Raw genomic sequence first — 23347 nt, forward strand, 5'->3', positions numbered from 1 at the left:
TAAATGTGGTACAAACATCCATGGTGCCCAGATGGTGGAGCCTAATGACTTGACTGAAATGGTGATTTGCATAACATTTCTTGACAGCTATGGAAGGATTGGCTTGGATTTTGTTTTAGACATTATTGTTTCCCACAGGATGAATTGAAACGTTTGAGTTTGGTGAGCCCTTGAACTTTTATGTACTACTCAATTTTTTATTTTTCTAGTGCTTTGTTTATGATCGAATACCTGCAAAACTGACATTCCCCAGCCTCAAGTGTACTTTGTGTTTAGCAAATGTTAGCATGCTAGTATGCTAAACTAAGATGGTCAGTGTGCGAAACACTGGGCCTCGTGAAGGAAGCATTTTACAAAATTAGTTTCCCGTATTTGTTCGTATCCACAATTTGTTCTTAGTTTGTTTTTACCCACTGATATTTGGGATTCACCAGTGTTTTCTAAAGCCAGGTATACACTGTGCGATTTTGGACTGTCCCAGACGAAAGATGACCATCGAGAAAAAAAATGTGGCGATATCTTTGGTTGTGGCTCTAAAACGGTGGTCCCACATCACACAGTGAGTGAGGTTCAAGGATGTCTGTTGTCACGGTCTTGTGATCAAAGACAGCATGGGATAAAATTCTGACAGTGTCAGCAATTTCGGATGACCATCTCACTGTGTGACTGCTGTTACGACCTACATCTACTAACCAATCAATAGAAATGCAGCATGAAATGATGCACTGGGGCTAAACCCAGACATACATACAGATAGCAGCTCGCCATGGAGGCAAAACACGCTAAAAGAAACATGGGATTCCAGCAAAGAGGAAAACCTTGTTGAGTTGTGGCAGCAGAAGCCTTGTCTATATGACGTGTCCTCCAGCTCTTACTGTGATTGTGTAAAGACGGACGAAGTATGGAAGGAAATAGCAGCAGAATTGCAGCTGCCAAGTGAGCAGCCTAGCAGCTAGCAAACACACAGGCACACCGCAGTATATAGTGCCCATAAAACTTGAGGTTATGTATTAATGTGACCCTGTATGTTGTGCATCAGAGTTGGCTAAGGAATAATCCGTGCAGAATCTTTGCACACTCAGTATGGGAATCTATTTTATCGCACGTTGTAGCTTGCGGTTCAGGTGTTGTTGTCATCGTACAGTCTGCACACATCAAAATTGATGTCATACACAAGTTTATTTGATCCATGTCGCACAGTGTAGCTTGCAAGTGCACAGTCTGTAGGAGGCTTTATTTTTTGCTCTTTTCATAGGTAGAAGAAAATTTTACAAGTGGTTGAGAGCACTCTCTTACTGAGATAAGAGTCCGCAAAGTGTTGCCCAATGCAAGGGAACACAAGTTTTAAATTGGAGGAACATTAAAAAAAAAGCATGAATATCATACATTCAAATAAGTTTATTTTATTATGAGGTTATTATAATGATTGGGTTATTGCATTTGTGGTCAAAAGAAATACTGCTGCGCTTTGTAACATTTTTAATGCAGGGCCGTTACAAGTACCAGAGTATTTTAACATTGTGGTGTTGGCACTTTTACTTAAGTTAAGGATCTGAATACTTCCTTCACCTTTGCTACTGACACGGTGTTTACATCATCACAAATGTTTTGCCTTTTCTGTTTTTCTTTTTCCTGTAACACCAGTACTGACACATCCCATGTTTACTTTAAGTCAGTTTTACTATTGCAAAACTACTTTTTCTTCTGTTTTCGGTGGCATCTCTCCGAGTCGTTGGCATGTGCCAGATTATCTGCACACAGCACTACACCTGCCCTCACATAATGTTTGAGGGGCGTTACCTATAGTAATAGGTTAGTTATAATCAAGTGGGATTCATCATTCAAAACACTGGGGTAGAAGCAGATTTGGGTGGTTGCGACCATTTGGTGCATCCGGAGTTGGCTTCTTTTATTTTTTTTCTCTTAGCAGAAAATTAAGAGAGAATAAAAGATTAAAGAAGGTAAGACGATTATAGAAGATTTATAAGTATTGTCATTGTAAGCCTGTAAGCATGCTGACATTAGCTCGTAGCTCAACAAACCGCTATGTCTAAGTACAGCCTCTCAGAGGAGCTTGCGTGACTGTAAACCACAATTTTAACTTTTTAAGTCATCAGAAAGTCATTTAAGGAGGTGACCTTAAACGATTTTCTACTGAATAGAACAGACGTTGCCTAAAAAGTAATTAAAGAGGTCAAAACTAAAACAGGATGCTGTAGAAACATTGGTCTAAACCTTATTTAACTGGCTAAATACTAAACACACTGTTATCTCCAGCAGCAGCCTGTGAGATAAATATTTCAGAGTTTAAGGAAGATAACAAACCTCCACCCATGTGTCGAGGCTCAGTTTGCACAGCCTGCATTATTTGGGATGTGCACCCATTTCCTTTAGTTGTGTTTACTGTATGAAAGTTGGACAATATTTGGGAGTGATTTATGCTTTGATGCCTTCGTCCTGCAGTCTTGTGACTCACCATAAGTTGTTTTACCTGACAGTGGAAAGAATGCTATTTCTGTACACCACATGACAAAAGTAATGGGTGCCATTTTTCACCCAGCAAGGATAGAGAGATTGATGAAGGTTGATGGGGAAGGAAAGGTGTTCAACAAAAGAGTATGGGAGGGGGGAAATGAGATGCATTAAGACGAAAGAGGAGTGAGAAAAAGTCAATACATGCTCCCCCTCCCTCATCAGTCTGCTCCATTGTTCCCCCTAACAGATTGCACGCAGAGTGTTTAAAAGAAGAGGCAGAGTGCAATATCCAAATCTGTTTCCCACTGGTGAGCTAAGAGGAAGAGTGGCTTTAATGAGATTGGCTCTATGAGAATGGATACTGGAGACTGACCCCACCCCCAACCAGACCTCCAACACATTCATACACTTACAAATATATACAGAAATATATCTTTGTTGTTCTTTTATCATTTACTTTTCTCTTAAATTAATTTCCATTTCACTGCTGGATGAATTTATTTTTAGGGCTGCACTCATCAATATTTTCATAGTGAAGGGAAAGTTAGGATTTTTTGAAAGAGGGTTGTAGGAGGTACTTATCCATAGTCAATGTGTTACCTACAGTTGATGGCTGTCAGCACGCCCCCAGTTTGGAGAAGCAGGCAGGAGTACCGACAGCTAAGGAATATACTGCTGTGGATGAAGGTAGCGGCAAAACAAGTGTTAGCAATTTAAAAAAAGGCCCATGTAAAAAACAGAATCAATATCAGTTTAAGTGTAGACTATGCTACAGTATATTGAGAATGTTTTTACAGCTTTACCCTGCCGTCAGACCGCCCTGTTCGATGGGGAACTGAAGCTGTTATCTATGCTCTCTTAAATAAGGCTGGGTACTGAAACCCGGTGCGTTTCTATATAACCAGTACCTACCGTACCGAATCATAATGCAGATTTTGGTGTCTCATTCTGGTGCCAGATTGTATGAGTGGCGAGAGAAAGAAAGCACGAGCATTAGCTAAGGCGAGCGCCAGCTGGTGACAGTGACAGTGAGGCTGCGGCATGCGAAGCAGAGAGTATAAAGTTAAACATAGCAGTGCAATGTGTGCACAGTTTAGACTATTTGTCAGTGAATAAATGCTGTGACACCTGAAGAACAAAGCCATGCTCCCATGTCTTGTTTACCACCTGGTGATAAAAGTGAAGGAAGTTAGCCTTGAAGTTAGCTAGCGATACAGCCATAAAAAAAGACGTTCTTTGATGTCATTGACTGTCATTTGGTTCAGGCTCCATTTAGGCACTGGTACCATTTTAAACTTATCATTTTAACACCAGTACTGGATAAAACGCAAATGATACTCAACCCTACACTTCAAAGCCAACAGACCTCATTGACCAAAAACAGATATCTTACCTTGCAGAACATGGAAGCTGCTGGTCTACCGCTGCCTCGATCAGTTCAGTGTGTTTGTGTTAATGTTTGACTCTGGTGAATCTGAACCATTTACAACACCAAAGTCTCACAATAACACAAACAAAGTAACTAATCAACTAATCAAGGCAGTGGTAGACCAGCAGCTCCTGTGTTCTGTGAGGTAAAATTACTGGTTCTGTCAAAGGAGTCTGGTGGCTTTGAAGAGAGCATAGGTACAACTTCAGTTCACTGGCGGAAAGGGCTGTATGACAGCAAGGTAAAGCTGAATTCCTTGGTAGAAGCTTTGTTAAGATGAGTTGGCACAAATTACTTATGTTAATGTAACACTAATCAATTGTTAGTTTGCCCCACCTGTTATATCAAAGTCATAAATAATGATAAAATAATTAAAGAAATTAGAATATAGCTGTTACTGTGCAAAAAAACAAAAGATGGTAAATAAGTCACATGTCACATATGTCATGAGCTGTGAACATAAGTCACACATTAAGTTCATAGTTTGTTTGTGCTCCCCCAGAGTGGCCAACAAGCCAGTTATTGCAGGTGTAAAACATTTCCTGTAGAAATGTACCTGCTATTTTAATTGATCTTTTTCCTTATTTTCTTTCTTTGTTTTACTCTCTTCAGCACACAGACATTCACACACACTCTTGCACCAATATACACACGCAGATAAACACACACCTCACCACAGTGAGGTCGTGCAACCTGCTGTATCCCAGAAATCCACCACATGACCTGACACACACACTCAGAACTCCTATAAATTTTCAACAAGTTTTTCTTTCATTCCTCAGAGAGGAGTGAGTACCTGCGAGTCCCCTCAGTGACACGACTTTGAAACAACCAGGGAATACAGCAGCGCTATCCAAACTCAGTGTGCCTCACTGTACAAATAAGTGGTGACCCCGACATGTGATCCCACCAGGACAGCTCCCGAATTATAGATGGCTGTGGTGCTTATTTCTCTCCCTGTGATTGTGGCTCATGATCTCACAGAGATTGAGTGTGACTGTGTTTGGTTTTCATTTTAGCTTTCAGGTAAAACTAATTTCAGAGTTCAGTTGTGAAGATCTTTCGCTTGTTAATCTCCTTCATAAATAGACAAAAAGCAGAATATACATGAACACAGGATAAAAGAGGTTTGTGGGGTTCAGGATGGAGTGTATACACTGTTCCATTCTTTAAGAAAAATCTTGTTATCTCCGTGGTCTGTAGCTGTCACACTAGAGTATATGCTACTCAATAAACCTTGCACTTTGTGTATGCTGAAAAAAATGCAACCCAACATATTTCCCCAATGCAAATCTTGTCCTTTGGAATGAACATATATACTTTAATCTTGGTTTTCATGTTTTATTCAGGTTTAGTCTGAAGTCAATATCCTCCACAGAGCGTGACAGCTACTTACCAATTTCAACATCTGTGGCCACACACTGCATTGGATACAGAGTAGTTTGAATTATGATATGGAACAACAAGATGATGGATAACGTGTAGAGAGCAATGCAGAATCGTCCTGTGAGTTTACTTTGGAGACAAAGACTGCAGGTTTACAATATATAAACAGAACAGAACATTGTGGAGTTTTTTAAAAGCACAACTGCAGTCAGTGTTAGGTAGTGAAGGCCATTAAGTAGACCAGCAGACCAGTGAGGTGCAGTACAGTGTGATGGGTGTGATGGGTTTGACATGACGGTGACAGTGTCCTGCCAGAACTACATTTATTATCAGCTGATTTCAGCCTATCACACATACATTGGTATCGGCTTATATGCCAGCTGTTAAATAATAAAACACTTCAGCTGAGTACAGAAAGAAAGGGAGAAAGAAAAACATGGATAGATATGTTTGAGGTAATATAGTAACAATATAGCTTTCAAAAATATCTAAAACTGAATATAAATGGGTTTTGAATAAAACAGGCAATTTTAATGGGCCAACTATGGCTCTAGGTTGCAGGTTATAATGATTATTTTTCACAGCTTTGTGACATTTTATAAAAAAAACAAAACAAAAGAATAATACGATAATTGAAAAGAGCATTCACAGATTAATTGATCATTAAAATTCATTAGTTGCAGTCATGATGCAAATAATATTGCTGGTATATTGAGACTGTGTTTCTCGTCAAAAACAATCCCATACGTTTTTTTGTACGTGCAGCTTTTTACAACCCATATTCAAGTTTATTGTCAGTTGGCGACATTTAGTGGTAATTATGATAGGAGCAAAAGAGGAAGTCAGGTAACATGAAGAGTGACGAAGTTTGCACTGAACGTCAGGGTAGACCAGTGTTTGTATCCTGTGCAATACCAAAAGTTATTTTAACTGACATAAGTTACTTAACTTACACACGGTACGTAACATCATTTAATTTTCAAACGTACCTTAATTATGTAACAAATGTACTTATTTTAAACCAAACCATGTGCTTGGTGCCTAAACTATGAGTGTGCCATATCATATCATTCACAATAACACATATATTCAATATGATATGTTAAATTAAATATGGCTGAAAGCGAAATTATTACCAACTCTGTGGTGGTTCCAAAAAGAGGAGCAGCTTCAGTAGTGGGGAATAAATTGTGGCATCCTGAATGTTTTATGAACGGCCCCGGACTTCTCAGACTCTTATTGCTCAGAGGGAACTCATTCAGCAGTTCCTCTGGCAGCAGCACAGCGTCTCCAACTCTCCTCTCTCACCATGCGCACACAGGAGTCGGTGTCATCAAGTGATTTTGTCGTAAACCTTTGGTAATGTAAACCTACCTGACGCTCGCAGCTCAACAAAAAACTACATATATGTCAATGTGCAGTAGCTATGGTATCATAACAGCCTGTCACAGGCTACAGTGTGATGATTAGAGGAGAAATGGCAGAGCATAAAGGTCCAGGTGGAAAAAACCAACTCAATCATTTAGGATTTTGCTAAAAAAGATGTTGATTTATATATATAGATCCCTGGGTCCATCTTTTGTATTTGGGAGCTGTTTAAATGTGTCATTTGTGGTAGATTTAATTTTCTGTTTGCTCAAATTAATAATAAAATATTTTTTTTTTACTGATTTGTCATATCATCAAGAATATCATTATCGCTAAAATACCCAGAAATATCGTGATATTATTTTAGGGCCATATCGTCCATTCCTAATGGATGGGTCAAACAAACACAGGACTGTGACCCAAGAGACCAGTGTTTGTGTCACATGTGAAACCAGAAGTCAGAAGGCATCACACAAGCTTTAATTTTAACATGTGACCCATCTTCACAGAGAACATTACGCACACAGTAGTAATAGCATGAGCTTTGCTGCTTTAACCACACAGAGAGATGAACTTCTTTTTCCTTTTTAGAGAAGTCTTGGCCAAAAATTACAAAGCAGAAGATGAGTGGAGAGTACGACATCTGTGGGGAATTATCCATCTGCGAGTGATCTCATTTCAATTCCTAACCATCAGTGCACATGTAAGAAAGTCATAGTTAGACTGTGGCCATCGTTATTTGTGATTTCTGTGAGCAGAAGGTGGAGGAGAGAGTTGTTCTTAAAGCAGAAGGCATTTCAGCTAATAGCCATGTGTGAATGTAAGCATGAAAAACAACACAATCTGTTTCCAAGTTTTTCAAGAGGCATGAAAAATACCAGTCACCGCCACTGACAAATTGTTTCTGTACACTGGCACGCGCTCGCACACATACACACACACACACACATTATACATCTAAACAGGCACATCCACGGAAATTAAAGGAATCTGTGTTACCGTGGTCTGGCAGGGCACTTGTTTTTATTATTAAGTGGCACAGTAGCGCATTTCAAACCCTCCACTATAAGCAGCAGCTCCCTTCCATCCTCACCACTGAGGTTTGGATGATGGTCACGACTTTGTGTGCCCAAACCCAGTCCCACGAGTTCTGCAATTGCTTTGATGCATTTTTCAAAAGGGCTGTGACATGAATGCCAAAAACACATAGCTTCCAATTCCTCCAGACAGCACACACACTATCCTCACCACTTCTCCTTTGTCGCATTTTCTTTGCCGTAGCGGAATTTTTGTAACAATATTATAAGTTCTGTAGAGAGCCCTATACTGTACCTCCACACTGCCAGCTGACAGAATCGTGGCAGTGCTGAAGTTCTGTTTTGGTACACTTTGTAATGAAACTCTCTTTCTCCCCCTCTCTCCCCTCTTTCTCTTTGTTTTTTTTTCCTATAATGTTTTGTAGGTTAGACCTGATTTTCTGTAGGTTTATGTTTATCCAGACCCTGGAAAAAATACAACTGGAAAACCTGGATATTGTTTCCTCACAATATTCAACTTTTATAAACATTAATGTGTCAGTGTCACCTCACAGCAGAAGGGTTCCCAGTTCGAATCCAGGGTGGGGGAGCCCTTCTGTGAGGGGTTTGCATGTTCTCCTTGTTTCAGCGTGGGTTTTCTCCGGGTACTCCGGCTTCCTCCCACAGTCCAAAGACATGCAGGTTAATTGGTGACTCTAAATTGTCCGTAGGTGTGAATGTGAGTGTGAGTGGTTGTCTGTCTCTATGTGTCAGCCCTGTGATAGTCTGTTGACCTGTCCAGGGTGTACCCTGCCTCTCGCCCAGTGTCAGCTGGGATAGGCTCCAGCCCCCTGAGACCCCCAAAAGGATAAGTGGTTACGGAAAATGAATGATTGAATGGTCAGTAATCATTTACAATGAATCAAGTAACTTTGTATAATGTGAAAGTTATCTCTTGTACATGAACCATGGAGAATTATTGCAGAATTTTTTCAGGGTTTCAACACATTCTCACATACAAGAAATAGACACAAGTCATGTCAAAATGAGCACATGGGAGAAGTTTTTCATATGGGCTTTTTCCAAGAAAGCACTTTTGGACAGAAATCTTATAATTTTAACCGAAACCACAACTTTTTTCCTAACCTCAACCAAGACATCCCTTTTTTGGCAGAAAGCCCTCAAGGAAAATTTCTCCCAGCTGCTAAAAATGTCTGCAGGCGGCTACTTCGCTTGCTACAGCAGTGCTCCATCCCCGCCGAGCCCTCTGTTTCCATCCTCACGGTAAGCCGATGTCGGACGATGGGTCGCTGCTGTTCGCCTTATTTTCATCATGAATACAGTCCATCTGATGCTCCTTTTGTTTTAGTTTTTCGCCGTTTCGTCAGTACTACAAATGCAACTGTAGCCAGTATCTCACTATCACTATTCTCGTCCATATTTTAAGAAGCTACAATATTCAGCCACAAAATAAAGCCTGAAAAGCTGGAAATTAGAACAGAAGTAGCCTACAAAGAGTCGTTGCATAGAGACGGTACACCATGTCATCTAGATGCATTGATGTGAACTGGCAGGTGTTTAGAACGTTGCAGAATGACGCGTTACAAGTAGTTGCCTGTTTCAACTCATCTCATTGCAAATCTTTGGTCTGAACTGAGCTTTAGAAAAGGTCTTGGTTTTGGTTAAGATACGTTTGGGACACAAGTGATGTAAACCTATGTAAAGTCACGTAACTACGTCGGCCTTTTGTTTCGCACAGACACAAACAGTGGCCTCCTGGTTGTACAGTAAATACATGATTGTATGACCCATTTATCATGCATGGACTTTCTCGCTCTTTATATTCAATTAATGCGTCCATTACAACAAAAGATCCTCATTGACTTTGCATCGGCATTGTTTTCGTGTCACCAGCATTTCATTTTAACACATTTTGTACCCATTAACACGTTATGCAATGCTAAGACTTTGTGTACATTTTGCATATTTCTGTGAGACCAGTCTGGTTTTAAAGTCCTTATTTTTGTTTTGTGGCCCACAAACTTTGTTCTCACAGCTATTTCCAACAGAAAAGCATTAATTAACTCACTGTATGCTACCTGCACAAAATTGGCCTGGTTCCAGACCTGTGAATTAATTGCTGTCCACATCTCTGATTTTTCTTTTTAATGAATAGGTCTGGTGTGTGCAATCATTGACAGCTGTTATCCTTTAAAACAAAGAAAAACTTCATTACTTTGAGATGCAGACGATCTTCGATGTTAATAAAAACATGTTGCACAACTCTTCTCCAGTGCTTCATGCTTTACTCATCAAATGTTTCCACCTATTCTGCCTTCGGTAAGGTCAGAGATTCAAAGATCTGGAACCAGGTCTTGAAGCAGGATAGCCTGAAACATCAGGTGATTTAGGGCAGAGTGGTGCATCATGTTTTTAATTCTGAGAGAAACTCAGCCAAGCCAATCAGAGTTTTGTGGGCCTGATTAGAAATGAGATGTCATCATCCTGGTTCCAAGTCAGGATCAGCGATCACTGTGAAAATGTTAAGCTAATACCAAAACAGTTGACAGAAAAGGTTGGCAACTAGCAGGTGAAGATGAGACGAGGTGGTGGACTCAGACAAAAAGTTTGAAGTACACTGAATATTAGACTTGGAAGTTGCAAATATGATTTTAAATGAATTCACACTTTCTAAGGGAAGACTTTTACACCTTTTAGTTTGTTTGCAAATTCAGCATCAGCATATGCTTAACACCTGCTTTAGGTGTATTAAGACAAAGCATAAACGTGTAAATGTGGAGGATAAGATTGTAACAGTGCACAAAAGTCACGGTTTGTTGGGAATTAGGTACAGCAGGAAAAACTAATATAAGAAGATATTTCTTTTGCCCTATTTTGAACAGACAGTAATGCATGTATCAGAAGGTAGACAAAATCATCACAAAGTAATATTCTGCACACTGGCAACTTTGGTAAACTATTTCCATCATAAAAATAAGGATGATTTCAAACACTTGCAAAAGGGCAACAGGTAACAGCAGGCAGTAAAACGGAAAAGCATCTCTTATGCTGTGAGATTTAAAATACCAAAATACATAGAATAATAATAAATAAAACAAAAACCTAAGAACTGTTTCAGTTAGTTCCACCTTGGCTAGATTCAAACATTCAAAGCACCCAAACATTTATTATTCTGGTGATCGGCTCATCTAGTTGTCGAATGTGTGTTATGTCAGAGGCCTTTTAATTCACATCCTCTACAACGGTATGGCAATGCCAACACACCGCCCTCGTCTTATACAACACTCTCTTTCCATTATTAGGCCCTGCTGATACAGCTACAGATATTTTTGAAATGGATATTTTCAGCATTAAAAAAAAAAAATATATATATATATACAGTACAGGCCAAAAGTTTGGACACACCTTCTCATTCAATGTGTTTTCTTTATTTTCATGACTATTTACATTGTAGATTCTCACTGAAGGCATCAAAACTATGAATGAACACATGTGGAGTTATGTACTTAACAAAAAAAGGTGAAATAACTGAAAACATGTTTTATATTCTAGTTTCTTCAAAATAGCCACCCTTTGCTCTGATTACTGCTTTGCACACTCTTGGCATTCTCTCCATGAGCTTCAAGAGGTAGTCACCTGAAATGGTTTCCACTTCACAGGTGTGCCTTATCAGGGTTAATTAGTGGAATTTCTTGCTTTATCAATGGGGTTGGGACCATCGGTTGTGTTGTGCAGAAGTCAGGTTAATACACAGCCGACAGCCCTATTGGACAACTGTTAAAATTCATATTATGGCAAGAACCAATCAGCTAACTAAAGAAAAACGAGTGGCCATCATTACTTTAAGAAATGAAGGTCAGTCAGTCTGGAAAATTGCAAAAACTTTAAATGTGTCCCCAAGTGGAGTCGCAAAAACCATCAAGCACTACAACCAAACTGGCACACATGAGGACCGACCCAGGAAAGGAAGACCAAGAGTCACCTCTGCTTCTGAGGATAAGCTCATCCGAGTCACCAGCCTCAGAAATTGCAAGTTAACAGCAGCTCAGATCAGAGACCAGATGAATGCCACACAGAGTTCTAGCAGCAGACCCATCTCTAGAACAACTGTTAAGAGGAGACTGCGCCAATCAGGCCTTCATGGTCAAATAGCTGCTAGGAAACCACTGCTAAGGAGAGGCAACAAGCAGAAGAGATTTGTTTGGGCCAAGAAACACAAGGAATGGACATAAGACCAGTGGAAATCTGTGCTTTGGTCTGATGAGTCCAAATTTGAGATCTTTGGTTCCAACCGCTGTGTCTTTGTGAGACGCAGAAAAGGTGAACGGATGGATTCCACATGCCTGGTTCCCACTGTGAAGCATGGAGGAGGAGGTGTGATGGTGTGGGGGTGTTTTGCTGGTGACACTGTTGGGGATTTATTCAAAATTGAAGGCACACTGAACCAGCATGGCTACCACAGCATCCTGCAGCGACATGCCATCCCATCCGGTTTGCGTTTAGTTGGACGATCATTTATTTTTCAACAGGACAATGACCCCAAACACACCTCCAGGCTGTGTAAGGGCTATTTGACCAAGAAGGAGAGTGATGGAGTGCTGCGGCAGATGACCTGGCCTCCACAGTCACCGGACCTGAACCCAATCGAGATGGTTTGGGGTGAGCTGGACCGCAGAGTGAAGGCAAAGGGGCCAACAAGTGCTAAACACCTCTGGGAACTCCTTCAAGACTGTTGGAAAACCATTTCAGGTGACTACCTCTTGAAGCTCATGGAGAGAATGCCAAGAGTGTGCAAAGCAGTAATCAGAGCAAAGGGTGGCTATTTTGAAGAAACTAGAATATAAAACATGTTTTCAGTTATTTCACCTTTTTTTGTTAAGTACATAACTCCACATGTGTTCATTCATAGTTGTGATGCCTTCAGTGAGAATCTACAATGTAAATAGTCATGAAAATAAAGAAAACGCATTGAATGAGAAGGTGTGTCCAAACTTTTGGCCTGTACTGTATATGTGTGTGTGTGTGTGTGTGTGTGTGTAAATATAGGTTTAAGTGTAAAGCTTCTGGAGATCCCATCACTGTTGATTCCCCTTAGAAAACATACAGATGAACGACGCTTTGCAACCCTTTTTTTTTCTCTTCAAGTTCTCATAATCCGGTCAACATTTATGTGTATTTTTAAAGGCTTGAAGATTCACTCAATACTAAAAGGCTGTGTCAACCAAGAGAGACAATAAAAACAAAAGTGATGGTGTAAGTTGTCACATTGAAATTTAAGGTGTGTTGATGACTAATGCATTGAGTATAATTACAAGTAAACGTTCCACCTTAAAAGTTGCTGACTGTCGGCCCAGTGTATTAAGGTATTTTTTTCTCAGACTACAGCTGCTGCGAGAGGCAGCAAACCATCCTTCTATTTTAAAGTCATAATTTACATATGTAACTAAAACTCTCCACGGTATGAACAGTGGTTACATAAGCTTCAAAACCAGCCACAACTCAGCGCTGAACAAGAGTGACCATCCGCTATTGACCAGTGAATGGACTGCAGTGTTTTTAGCTCCACCTTTTAGTTCCAGATCTGTGTGCTAGGTACCCCAACAGAGGGGTGATTAAAAATGAGGACACTATGGAATGGTTCAATCCATACCATCCACAACTTTTCATAGTGGAAACTGAAAAAAAATTGTACTGAACTGAATCATACTACCATACTGCTTGGTGGAAACGTGGCTTAAGTTTAAGTGTAAAGTAGTCATTAGACCAAGCAATGCTAACAAAATGTTGGCAAACCGGTAGTCCACCATTGTTGTTGTTGTTTCAAGGGTATACTCATTACAGAAAGCAACAATGGACTTAAGTGATGTAAAGAGTTTGTTTCCCAAATGCTTTATTTTGAATACACAGTAACCACATTTTCAAAGTCTCTGATTTAGTGACCTAAAACTCTGTCACTAAAAATCTGTGCAAGTGCAGACAGGGCCTTAGTGTGGATGTGGCATAAATGAATTGATCAGATGTTTTACTTCCTCCCTACATAGCATACTAATTTGAAAACATTCACCGATGTATAATATAAGGTGCCAACAAATGCAGCAGTTTCCTTACTGTGTGTGATTTCTGACACCACAAGTTATTATCCCTCAATGGATGCAGCATGAAGCACGTTAAAAGTGTCTGGTATTGTCAGTGGGGGAAACCTTCCACAAGCATTATGGATTGACGCGAGTGTCATAAATTCTGCCAAATAGCCTAATATCATAATATTAGAGGCAACGTCATATCTGAATATGAGAGGAATAATAGGTTTTCCTCTCTCTGTCTGCGGGTCTTGATGAAAACCTCATTTTATTGCCACAATCATAATGGAATTATCTCCAGGTGTGATGAGGGCATTTAATGAAATCATTACAAAGGATTACTTGCTCTTTTTCATGGGCTTATTAAAAGGGCCTATGTGATGGGAGGCTGCGTAAGAGAGGCTGTGGGTTTTTTTTTCCTTTCTTTTTTCCCTCTCCACTCTGAGTGATTGCGTGTTTGTCAGTCTGGCAGTCGCACCATTTGTGGCTGGCATAAAAGCCTGCAGGGAGCCACCAGATCTGATTGGGAATCTTAGGGAAAAGAAGAAGGAGAAAAAAAGAAAAAGGAAAGAAATACATTGGCTGCTGCAGTGTTGTATTGATGTGTTTGAACATAGGGCTCTCATTTTCATGCCCTCAAAGCACACATAAAAATGGTTTTTCAATAAACGCTACACTTTGATGCATAGTTTATCTGTTCAGGCTATAATAATGGAGTTTCTCTTTCTTCCTCCCTCCCTTTCTGCCTCTCCTCCTCTCCTTTTTTTTCTACCTCTTCTTTTCTATCTGTCCTACTTCCTCTTCCTCTCGGTTTCTTCTTCCCCTGCGTTGTATCCGACTACCTCCTCCAGCCACCTTTATTAACCATCATGTGACTTTACCTCTCCTGAGTATTGAACTGTATTTAACCTACCCCTGTAAATCTTATTCCTACATTGCCGGGGGGGAGACATACACTATGGATGTTAAGCTTAATGAGCAGCACAGGCAAATCACAGTAGTATTGCCATCCATAATTCTCTTTGATTGAGTCCTGAATTGTAAAATCAATGTCCCCTTGCCCGCCGTTCACTTGTAGTTAATATTTCTTTGTATGACAAAGCAACTTTGTTTCTTCCCTCATCAACCAGCGGTGGCCTGAGGATCTTCCATACATCAGTGTTTGATGGCAAATATACTGAATAAATTATTCATCTTTATTGTTGTTATTGGCATTGCTGTTATGTCAGTTTTTTTCTGAGAGGAAAATCAGTGTCCACCGCTTTTTTAAATTTTTTTTTTTTTATGGTTATCTTGTCTCATTTTAACTTAAACCGATCATTTAAGTAGAAAGTAGCTAAGGCACCTGTACTTGAGTTTTCAAATTTCATGCTACTGTACACTTTTACGTCACTGCTTTTCAGAGGGCAGCATTATTTTTCTACTTCTTTACATTTATTTGACAGCAGTAGTTACTCTTTGTTTTTCAGTTTATGATTTTACATACCAAACGTGATCATCATAAAGTATGTAACTGCATAATCGATGTTGAAATTAGCACCACCTACAACTACACCTGTAAAATTCTACCTACATCTGAAAACCTCAGTAATAAAAATAGATTTCATAATAGTATTACACTTGTGGTATATTTTCTGAACAATGAGTACTTACATTTGATACTTTAAAGGTTCGATGTGCAATTGTGGAAAAAGATAGTTGATCGTTAAGTCTCATTTCCAGGTCAGCAAGCACAGATGACCTTGGGTTGGTAGTCAGACCGAACCACCAACAACTACCTGGTTATTTGATGACCTGATAATGAGACTCAACAGCCAACTGTCTTTCTCCAGAATTGCACTGCATCTTTAAGTCCCCTTATTTAGCATATATAAACAGTATATAAACATTAAATAGATCATTTATAATGATAGACAGATGAAAGTATTTATTAATGCATCAATTATAACTCCTCTGGACACCCATACACTAAGGGGCCATACACATGCCGCGTCTTTAACTGGCTGGAAAATGCAAGGTCAGGCACTGGGTGCTACTCTTGTGCCTACTCTGTGCCAACTTTCAAGGGCGCAGAGGCAGGTTGCCTCTGAGGTTGCATAACATAACATAACCAGCATCATATCATAGCCTACTTACCAGAAATCCTGGGTGCAGGGCTGATCTTCTTCCAGGTGTTTTGTAAGTGTGTATTAGGCCAAAAATATTGTCCAAGGTACAGATATAAAACTCTGAGTTGCCCTGCACTAAAGTAATCAACTCCTTATTCATATTTACTGCAGACTGATATTTATTTATGGAAGAAGGGAAAGATAACTGCTGGCTGTGATTGGTTGTTCCTCGTCATGACATGGTGCGTGCTGCTATGTTCCAAAAGTTGAACTTTGTTTATCTCAGGGCGAAGCCATCACACCCTGAAAAATAGACGCTCGGGAACGCATGTAGACTGCTCTGGCATTGTGAAACATTGAATTTGAGGGCGCAAAAAATGCAGCATGTGTACGGCCCCTTAGAGGCAGCTGGTGTATTACAATAATGAATAATGATAAGGTAAAACACAGTTGAAATAATCTGAAACATATCGTCATAGGAAGAGTAACATTGCTGACAAGTACTGTAGATTAGTAAACACCTTACAAAAATTACACTATAGTTTATTTATGATGAACCATGTATAACATGTTTGACTCCTGGTTAAATATGCTAAATAAGGGACGTTACCTTAGAATGAGCAGTTTATGTATACATAGTGAGCAGGTCCTCGTCTATGGAGTCCACCCTGTTGCGCTGCCATGTTTCTATAGTAGCCCAGAATGGACGAACCACACACTGGCTCTTGATAGGGCCATTTGTGTTTTTGCGGTAGCCCCCGTAATTAGCAGCCCCTTTGTGATAAGCAGCGTTGAAAAAGCATTGATTTGTAACTTGAAAATGCTTTATTCAGTATTTTTACCGGTTTAAATCACCTAGTCCATTTGTTTGGAGAGGAAGAGACTTCTGGGAATAATTTAGCTCCCAATAAAAACCTACTGAACAATGAACACTGGAGGAATCCTAACCAGGAGTTCATACTCGGCACATGTGAGAAGTTTCAGTTGGATCCAATCTGCAGTCCTCACCACTAGATGCCACTAAATTCTATAAAGAATTTAAAGTTATATGTTTTGTTACAACCCGGCTCTTAGGCTGCAACAAAAAAAACGGGAGGGAAGACAAGGTTCAAACTAATCAATGCGTTTATTAACATAAACTTAAGAAATACGTGAGAATCAGTGTCAGTAATCAGTAGTGTAGGCGTGTGTGGATGCATGTGTGTGTGTGAGCGTGCCAAAAACAAAAGCAACAGAAAAGGCACGGCCGCGCCGCGGTGCCCTCATGTACGGCGTGGATCGAGTGAGAGGGAGAGAGCCAGCTGGTATCAGAATATAACCGCTTCACCGGGCCCAGGTGCAGCGCATCAGCTGATGTCGGCCCCTCCTGAAAGACAGAGCAGACCAACCAGCAACCACACACGCCTCCAGAGTAAAGGGAGGGGCCATCACAGTTTGTAAACAAATTTTTTGGGAAATTTATTTAGGTAAATTTGCATTTGCATTTTCAATGCAGGCAGGACATTAACTTGTACTTTTATTTTTACAGTGTGGTAGTGTCGCCATGATTCTGGAATTTCTAACTTTGATACAATACCTTTAAAAATATTAATATTTAATTCAGATATACATACATACATTTTTGATACCATGACAAAAAATTAATGTGAGAAATTGAGATACTTTTTTTTTGTAAAACATGAATATAATAAGCTTATAAAATTACATCGACAGCTTTTGTTTTCTTGTTTGGTAGCAGATAAAGCAGAATGACTGTGGAGACCTTTAACAGTGAGAGACAGCAAGACAGCAGCTCATAGCAGGGTATTGATACTGCAAAAAAACAGTATTTCAACTGGTTCAAATATTCAGAATTGATTTGTATTGATAAACCAATATTTTTTACAACACTATAGTAGCCCCTTGACAGTGACACAGAAAAACAGTCTTGAAGATGTTGAACTACTCACCTGCTCATTTTGAACAGCCCCAACAACAACAAAAAAGCAGAAGTTTTAATTAGAGCTCTAAATACCTATATACATAAAAAGCTGTGTATATATATTTTGAAAACTTGGGAGTAGTTCAGCAGGCAGCTGAGTGGCAGAGTCTTGCTCACTTGTGCTGACACCGAGAGGTGAATGATGGTTATGTTCACAGCTGTTGTCAAGCTGTGATGAATAGCTCCGCCTAACTACTCAGGAATAATGCTTAAAACAGAAAATGAATCCAAGTCGTGAATAAATGTATTAAACATTTGTGTTGTGCCTGGTCAGCACTGATTCCAGTTAGCTCAAGGAAGGAGGAAAGGCGAGGGAGAGGAAAAAAGAGAAGAAGAGCGGGCGAGTGGTATAGTGGCACAAAATCAAGCACTCAGCAGCTCCACAATACCCCATTAGTCTTCATTTTCAGCAGGACATGCAACAGGGCCCTTACGTCTTGAGGAACAAACTAAAATTTATTGGGCCGGCCAGTACGGGCTAATTGAAAGAAATTGTCTGTCTGTTTGCTTTCTATTAGGTTTGTGGAGGGTGGTGGGTTGGGGCGGGGTGATGATCTGGGGCCTGAGCTTGTTGCCCTCCGCTCGACACCCCGGCCTGGTTTCCTGTTAATGGTTTGATCCATGAGCGCCCTCCACTGAGCAGACAGTCTGAGCTGTGGGAATCATTTAAGGAGGAATCGTTTAAGGAGGATTTATGAGATGCATTCATTATGAAGTGTGTACAGGCAAACAGACTTCGATCGGTAATGGCAGCTCATTGGTGGTTTACAGCGCCGTCTCTGCACTTGCTCTCTCCTCTCCCAGAGCGCAAACATACTGATGATGACAGATCATCTCGGCCCTGTGATTTTGAGATATTGTTTTAGATGCCACGCGGGGAACGCCGACAAATGTTGATTTGGGATTATAGCTGGATTTACTGCAAGTCATCAGGTTATTGTTGTATTGCTTGTCATTGCGATAGTATCCAAATAATTGGAGGCAGTTGTGAACTCTTTTTGTCCGGAAATCTGAAGGTCAAACGTTCAGTTTTCATCGTTGTCGAGGAGTCATTAAGCAACACATGAACACACCTGATGTAGCAGCCAGTTCAGATGATTTTTGCCCCCCATCATACAAACAGACAAAAATAATATGACAATACAGAAGAATAACTGAAGACAGAAAATATGAAAAATCAGACAGGGTCTTAAAGGGACAGTTCACCCTAAAATCAAACATACATATTTTTTCTTACCTGTAGTGCTGTTTATCAGTCTAGATTGTTTTGGTGTGAGTTGCAGAGTGTTGGAGATATCAGCCATAGAGATGTCTGCCTCCTCTCCAATGTAGTGAAATGAGATGTCACTCTTTTCAGAAATCATGACCTGGCTACACAAGATAATCCACAGACCTTGTTGTGAGCAGTTTCATGTCGGAACTATTTTTTCGACTAAACTACACCCACCAACTGTTTCACCATGCAGAAGGAAGCGTGCATCTACTCATGGGCAAGAGGATCATGCTCGTGACAGCGCGAGATGTAAACATTAATGGCGTCCTCCTTGGCTGAGCTGTAACGTTAGCTACTTAATTGTGGCAGTGGATGCACACTTCCTTCTGCACTGTGATACGGCTGACAGGTGTAGTTTGGTAGAAGGAAAATAGTTCTCATGTGAAACTTTTCACAACTAAGTCTGTGGATTATCTTGTGTAGCCGGGCCATGATTTCTGAAAAGAGACATTGCTGTTGAGTTTACCAAATTTTTCATTATTTTGTTGGCACTTTGAGCACCACAAGCTGAGTGCCATCTAGCTCCATTATATTGGTGAGAAGGCAGACATCTCTATAGCGGATATCTCCAACATGTGGCAACTTTCACTAAAATAATATAGACAAATAAATAGCACTACAGGTGAAAGGAAAAATATGTATTTTTGATTTTTAGGGTGAACTATCCTTAACATTTTCATACTTTTAGCCATAGTTTCACTTTTATGATAATATTTTATTGACTCTCTTCATTGCTGTGATTTTCATATGAAGTGGTACAGTATTGCTATAGTAGGTGCACCTCCTTAACATCTTGCAGAGCTACTTCTCAAAAGTGGACTCTTTTGTTTTGGCATTGTAATAAGTGGGTTAGGTAATTAAGGTTTTCTAATAATTCATTTAAAATCTGCCTGATTGTCTGCCCTTTTGGACCTGTATTGGACTAACAGGTTGTAAAAATACAGACGAACGCAGCAATTTAGTGTTTAATCATCCCCAAAAACAACATACTGTAAACTAATCCTATTATCGACTGAGGAACACTGCTTTCAGTGTGCTTTCGCCTTCATATCTCCAGGTGATTTAAGAGGAAATGAGGGGGATGGTGGAGCTTAACACCTTCCACCAGCAATACAACACAATTCATGCTTATTAAATGCATCATTGTTAACACGAGATTTTTAGTGGAACGGTTGGAGAAAATTATTTCCTGGCTCAAGACTGTCATCCCCTTTGCTAAACCTCGATGTCACGCACTATCTTGAGTACATGTAGGAAGGAGACAGAATAAGAGGCAATGCACAGTAGAACATCTATTAAAGCTCTACCTGGAGGAGAATAATGTAGGGGTGAAGAAATCAAATATATGATGACTTGGACCTAAACTACCAGTTTGCAGGTGGTGGTTTCAGTTGAGAATAATGTGACTCTAAGCTTATCAGTTCCTTACATCAGTGCAGGCAATTTTTTTTTCAGTTGAGCTTTAAACTTATGTGTCTGCACTGCTTGAAACTTGGTACAAGAAGGAGTCACTACGGAGAGGTATAAACAGTCCAAAGGCTTAGCTTCACCAAGAAAGATGGCAGCAATGTTGATTGTAATGTCCGTAAATGATCATTTCAAGTAAGAGTGGAAACACTAGCAATAAACCGAAACATCTTTCCGTGCAACGTGGGCTTAAATTCCAAGAATCACATGTGTGTGACAGTACACACAAGTGCCACTGCTCCCCAGCTGAGCAGCACTTCTGATGCAGTGGGTAAATATGCTGTAATAACATTAGCGCCATGCAGCTACACTGTGTTGATGCTGAGACCTTGTGTATGCCTATTTTTTTCTGCACAGAAAATTGACCAGTAATCAACAAGGGAATCAATAAAGAATCAGAGCAATAAGCAGAATCTGTAATGGCACTTGTATCGATAAAATCTGATCAATTCCTATCCCTCGTGATGTTAGGACATCATAATTGAACTGGGATGGAAACACAAAATCTCCAGATGTAGGAGAGCTGGTTGATTTTTGTTTTGCATCCAGTCTGGCATCTATTGCCGAATATGTTTTATGTTTATTGTGAGTAAATCTTCACAAGAAACTCTTTTGAAGAAACAAATCCCATTAGCCATTCAGCCAAATTCAGTATTTCCATGCCTAGTGCATCAGTGTGCTTTAACAAACATTATTGTGAATGCGCCGAAGACAAAATGGAGGCCGCAGTTTGTCTAAAAAAGGGGGAGCATTAATTGGACTGAGACAAGACGGAGGCGTCGCAGCACACTGCATCTAGTATTCTGAAGTGTCGCATTAACCGAGCGCAAACTGAATTGACCCAGTCTGTTAGACAAGTGACAGACATTCAGCTAAGTTACAGTAACAGTCAAAAACATAATCCACAACTGTCAAAAACACTTTGACAACTCATGCCTGCTGCCTCCTCTCCCTCCGCTCCTCTGTCACAGGCTAGATAAACCCTCTGCCTCTCCGTCTCCAACCTCGCCTCCCTCTCTGCTCCATTATAATTGCTCACATTTAACAGCTGAGCTTCTGAATCTGGAGGAGCAATGAGAATGAGGATAAGGGTGGCACGCGGAATAAAAAAAGAAGAAAAAAGAAAATGCACGCATCTCTGGTGGAAATTGACTGGCACCGGTGTTTAAAATAATAAGATGCAGCTGTTGATAGTAGCGACTGTCTCCAGGTTTACTTCCCCGTGGCCCCTGTGGCAGCAGAGGAGCCGTGATGAAGGCAGACAGCTGACAGGTGCTCCAGGATGATGCTGCCATCAGGTGCATCTGCTAAACTTAACTCGGAGACAGGAGAGGAGAGATAGGGAGAGGGAGGAAGAGAGAGCGAGAGAAAAAGATGCTCAAGTCAAGGAGAAGGGAAAGGAGTGGCCAAAAAATATGAGGAAAAGAGGGTTAAAGCAAAAAAAAAAAAAAAAAAAAGACAGAGGATAGAGAGCATGCAAGAGAGTGGGAGAATAACTGTGTTTGTGTACGTGGTGTGTATGATTGCATGCACCTTGAAACTTTATGCCAGCCCTTTCCTGTAAAGAAATTCACAAGATGTCTTTGAACCTGCGAGGCTGACGGAATAGGTGCCTCTCCGTCTAGACGCTGACACTCTGGAGGGCTAACAAGTACGGAGCGGGTCAGGAGATGGGGAGACGGTGGGGGAAAGGTAATAAGGGGAGATAATGAGCAGGTGCAGAAAATGATGGAGAGGAAATAGAACAAAATAATAAGAATGAAGAAATTAAATAAAAGAAGATGCAAGGGAGGAAAAGGCAGCTCGTCAGGGAGTGTGTGTGTGTGTGTGTGAGAAAGGAAGAGGGAGGGTTTGTGCTGTATGTTTATTATCCCTGCATGCATCAGCACTTTGCAACTATAGTACACACACTTGCCTTTCTAACTCCGGTGTCAGAAATGCAACCCAGGTCTGAATATATAGTCGTAATGGATTCACTTGGTGTGCTGCTCCGACAGTGGTGACGCTGACGGTGTATCTGACTTTAATAAAAGGCGCAGCGGGCACGAGTCAGGAGCTGAGGCAGGGATTTGAACCCCCTTGAACCCCCCTTGTGTTAGGGGAGGGGCCCTTCATCAAACTCGAGGCCGACTGGATGAAGTGTTCACTCGTATCACGGCTCAGTTCTGGGCCGAGCAAAAGGTGACAGGGAGCGTAACCAAGGAGCTGATCTTCCCTCTCTTCCTTTTCTCCTGAGTCTAGCTCTCTCTCCACACACACACACACACACACACACACACACACACACACACACACACACTCCAGTACGCAAATGCACAGCAGTGTGTGGAAGGAGAGGAGCCTGACAGAGCCCAGTGCATCGCAGGTAGCCCGACAGAGTGGCTGGGAGCGCTGTCACCAATTTGTTCCTAGCCATGGGGGACATGCAGGGGATGGAGAGGCGATGGCAGCTCCCTGTCCTCATCATGGCTAATGAGGCCCAGGCTTCTCCTTCTTCCTCTGTGTGGATCTTTGTGTGTGTGTGTGTGTGTGTGTGTGTGTGTGCAAGATCATTTCGTGTCACAGTGCTGCCAAAGCTCCTATTCCTGAAAAACCGGGGTTGATATCTGGCACAGACCACCATGCACTCTCTTAGTTCCTCCTTATACAACTCTCCTGGCTGAATTATTTACTGGGCCAAGAAACACACACACTCAAACATAGAGAGAGAGGAGAGAGATCAGGTCTTATTCAAGGCAGCTAC

The sequence above is a fragment of the Epinephelus lanceolatus genome, chromosome 1 (genome assembly GCF_041903045.1).
Source record: "Epinephelus lanceolatus isolate andai-2023 chromosome 1, ASM4190304v1, whole genome shotgun sequence".
Taxonomy (NCBI): domain Eukaryota; kingdom Metazoa; phylum Chordata; class Actinopteri; order Perciformes; family Serranidae; genus Epinephelus; species Epinephelus lanceolatus.